Source organism: Salmo salar, chromosome ssa01 (genome assembly GCF_905237065.1).
Source record: "Salmo salar chromosome ssa01, Ssal_v3.1, whole genome shotgun sequence".
Taxonomy (NCBI): domain Eukaryota; kingdom Metazoa; phylum Chordata; class Actinopteri; order Salmoniformes; family Salmonidae; genus Salmo; species Salmo salar.
The window spans coordinates 31,303,283-31,308,255 of NC_059442.1; positions in this window are offsets into that span (position 1 = coordinate 31,303,283).

Below are 4,973 nucleotides of genomic sequence, written 5' to 3' on the forward strand. Positions count from 1 at the left end.
AACTCTCAGTTTTGCCAAAAACATTCCCTTATTTCCACTCGAGCCCTTTAAGTGTCCCGTCGAGAGGTGCTTAGATCTTAATCCGTATCTGAAGGGCACAATCTCCAGATTATATGACATAATACAGAACATTAATCCGCCTTCCTTGGCAAGTACAAAATCTGCATGGGAGCAAGACACTGAATGAGCCCATGCATAAGGCATGGGCTCATTCAGTTTAAAGTTTTGCACCGTCTCCATTACTCAAATGACATATTGTCAAAAACATATTCAAATGTTGACCCCAAGTGTTTGAGATGCCACCAGAGTCCAGCAACTGTGGGACACATATTTTGATCATGCCAATCTTTGAATGGCTTCTGGGACCCCATTTTTGAGGCATTCTCAAATAATGTGTCATACAACTGTTAGCCCCAACACGTTCACTGCCATTTTTGGGGTACTTCCCCTAGACCAGAATGCTACCACGCATCAGGCGAATGTGATATCATTTGCCTCGCTGCTAGCTCGCCGCCTTGTCGTCTTTCACTGGAAGTTATGCAGTGTGTTAAGGAAGTGATGTCATCTCTGCCTCTGGAGAAGGTTAGGTAAACTGTGCATGGGTCCTGACAAAAGTTTGACTTAACCTGGTCCCCATTAATACAATACGTGGAGAGCCTGTCTTTTCCTTAGTGTAACTTGCATATTTTGGTAAGCAGTCATGTCTGTTCTAGTGGCCATTTGTGCTGATAAGAGGGAGGGAGGGATGGATAGATGGATGGATGATAGGGAGGGATGGATGGGAGGGAATGGGAAAATGAGGGGTTGGGGTTGTACTGTTTCTGTCCTCATCTGAAAATCTATAACGTAAAAAAAAAATGAAATACTTAAATATCAAAAGTAAATGTAATTGTTAAAATATCCTTAAGCATCAAAAGTAAAAGTATAAATAATTTCAAATAATGCAAACCAGACGGTAGCATTTTCTTGTTTTTAAAATGTATGGATAGCCAGGGGCATACTCCAACACTCAGACATTATTTACAAAAGATGCATTTGTGTTTAGTGAGTCTGCTAGACCAGAGGCAATAGGTATGACCATGTGTTCTCTTGATAAGTGCGTGAATTTCACCATTTTCCTGTCCTGTATGCATTCAAAATGTAACGAGTACTTTGGGTTGCCAGGGAAAATGCATGGAGTAAAAAGTACAATATGTTCTTTAGTAATGTAGTGAAGTAAGAGTAAAAGTTGTCAAAAATATAAATAGTAATGTAAAGTACAGATACCCCAAAAAAACTACTTAAGTAGAACTTTAAAGTATTTTTACTTAAGTACTTTACACCACTGGTGGAGGAGGACAAAACCCTGCGCCCGTGTATCGACTACCGGGGCCTTAATGACATCACAGAAAAGAACCGTTACCTGCTACCACTCCTCTCCTCAGCTTTTGAGCCTCTCCTGGGGGCGACTCTATTCTCGACGTTGGACCTTCGGAACGCCTACCATCTGGTTCGGATACGGGAAAGAGACGAATGGAAGATAGCCTTTAACACAGCTAGTGGGCACTACTAGTATCTGGTTATGCATTTCGGACTGACTAACGCTACCGCAGTGTTCCAGGCTCTGGTCAATGATGTGCTCTGTGACACGTTGAACCGGTTCGTGTTTGTCCACCTTGATGACATCCTTGTCTTTTCCCGTTCGGTTCAGGAGCATGTTCTCCACGTCCAACAAGTCCTCCAGCGCCTCCTGGAGAACCAATTGTTTGTCAAGGCAGAGAAGTGTGAATTTCATGGCTCCACTATCTCCTCTCTGGGATACGTCATCGCTGCCGGGAACATTCAGATGGATCTGGACAAGGTGAGAGCAGTGGTGGAGTGGCCCCAACCCACATCCAGAGTGCAGCTGTAACGTTTCCCGGGATTTGCTACCACTGCTTCATCCGGGGCTACAGCACCCTGGCTTCCCCCCTCTCTGCACTCACCTCACCCAAGGTTCCGTTCACGTGGTCCCCAGCTGCTGACCGGGCGTGTCTTTTTGTGTCTGTAAACTGTATTATGCAAGAAATGGCGGTGGGAACACCTTTATGCACAAATATTTATATAATAACCATTATATCAGGTCATCTAGAAGTCTTTGCTAGGTAAAGCCCTGCCTTATCTCAGCTCACTGGTCACCATAGCAACACCCACCCCTAGCACGGGCTCCAGCAGGTATATTTCACTGGTCATCCCCAAAGCCAACTCCTCCTTTGGCCGCCTTTCCTTCCATTTCTCTGCTGCCAATGACTGGAACGAATTGCAAAAATCACTGAAGCTGGAGACTTATATCTCCCTCACTAACTTTAAGCATCAGCTGTCAGAGCAGCTTACCGATCACTGCGCATCTGTAAATAGCCCACCCAACTACCTCATTCCCCAAATTGTTATTTATTTTTGCTCTTTTTGCACCCCAGTATCTCTACTTGCATATCATCATCTGCACATCTATCACTCCAGTGTTAATGCTAAATTGTAATTATTTTGCCACTATGGCCTATTTATTTTCTTACCTCCCTAATCTTACTACATTTGCACACACTGTATATAGACTTTTCTATTGTGTTTTTTTTCTTCTATTGTGTTATTGACTGTACGTTTGTTAATCCCATGTGTAACTCTGTGTTGTTGTTTTTGTCGCACTGCTTTGCTTTATCTTGGCCAGGTCACAGTTGTAAATGAGAACATGTTCTCAACTGGCCTTCCTGGTTAAATAAAGGTGAAATAAAAATAAATAAAAATATCAAAGTAAACTTGGAGTCATGTAATGATATGGTGTGGGGTCCTTCCACTACAACTTGGAAAACATTAAGTTTATTTGACTACAGATAAAATAAATTATGATGAACTTCACAGGATGGTGAAAGTAAACAGTGATCTTGATGCTCCTTTCCAATAAATATTGAGGGTCTGATTTTGGTGACATGTTGATCGATGCTTGACTGCCGTTTGAAAAATAAAAACATTCTTCCTCTTATCCATAATAATCTCATCATAGACTAGCCTACCCGCAAAGCCTACCCACACTGTATCTGTGAGCTGTTGGCTAGAGCGCACATGCCAAGACCAGAGTAGGCGCATTTGCTATTTAAAGCAACAGTTTTTTGTGACAAAACTGTTGAAAATGCAATGGAAACATATTGAACTAGATTTTATTCGGTACATGAAAAGGGTGAAATCATTAGTCCAACAGTTGCAATTGAGAGTTTCTATTGGACACATTCAGGTATGTTTATCCCTGTTTCGTTCTGTTTGCTTTTCTTTAAGAAACGTTTTTCAACAGAATCGGCAGAATGAATACAGCGCTGATTACAAACAAACACAGTTCACTTTCATAGCATCCACATACAAACAGCATGATAATTTTGCTTGTTGTATAATTCCTTTTCGCATCTACATGCTCTCCTCTCACCTTTTCTCTTCACTTGTGGACTTCAGTGCACAACAGATCAGCTGTCTGTAACCAGGAGAAAAAAAACTTTCCAAGCCAAACCTTCATATCATAACCGCTAACCACTACACAGCCTACATTGCTGTCACTGTATTAGCTAATGTCATAGTCAACATAGCTTCTAGAACTAATGTGTTTGTAAACCTGCTACAATCATGCTGTACAGTGTACTGTTAGCAAGCAGTTTAGCATTTACACCGGCGCCCAGTTGCAATAAATTAATAAAAACCAAAAGCTTACCTTGACTTGGAAGAGCTCCATTGTTGGATAGCCATAGCCAGCTAGCTAAGATAGCATTCCTGTCTGTTTGAGCTGGATGTTTGAGTTTGCTAAACTAGCTAGCTGCATTCACCAGCTAAGGGGAAGTGAAAGTGAAAAAAAATACAACTAAATATAGCTAGCTCAATCTTTCTCTTCTCCATCATTTTTAAAGAAATGAATTTGCTCAAAACTGTTCAACTATTGTATTTTTCTCTCTTTGAGTGAACTACTCGCCACATTGTATTCCCTGCAGTGCTAGCTAGCTGTAGCTTATGCTTTCAGTACTTGATTTATTCTCTGATCCTTTGATTAGGTGGACAACATGTCAGTTCATCCTGCAAGAGCTCTGCTAGTCATAATTACTGTGTAAGTCTATATAAGGGGTGTGAACTATGAGCCTCCTAGGTTTTGTATTGAAGTAAATGTACCCAAGTGGAGGACGGAAACTAGCTCTCTTCCGGCTACACCATGGTGCAACCCTACATGGTGCTGTTGAGGCTACTGTAGACCTTCATTGTGTTGTAATAAATGATTTGGTGACATTCATATATTTAGTAGAGTTTTATCTAATCACTTTTTTAACGGTTCAATATATTTTTTTTATGAAATTCACTGAGGAGGATGGTTCTCTCCTTCCTCTTCGGCAGAACCTCCATTGTGTCAGACTGATTTGTAATAGACTGTCATAGGGCAAATTAAAAAAGTAAACATTTGCCGTTGATTACATAACTTTTTTACATTGTGGGGTCGGGAAGAAATGTTTATATTAAAATTAGGTTACGGGCCAAAAACATTTGAGAACCCCTAACCTTAACCCCGAACCTAGCTAACGTTAGCCACAACAAATTGGAATTCGTAACATACACCACGCATTGCAAATTCGTAATATATTGTACAAATAGCAATTTGTAACATCATACAAATAGTAATTCGTAACATAATATACTAAATGGATGATGGACAGCAACAAATTAATACATCATACGAAACGTAACATATCCCACTAAATGGAGGTCACCGATTTACCTTTACTGTGTTATGTCTACCGCTGATTACAGGTTGCCCTAGTTTAACAATTTACATTTACATTTACGTCATTTAGCAAAGGAATGTACTGTCTGATAAGGGTGTATACACTAGTGACTAGAGTAAGAGTCGAAAATCAGCAGTAGAGGTCCTGAATAAAATAACAAAAATGATATGTGACTCTATGCAGGAACAATCTAGCTATTAATTATATTTT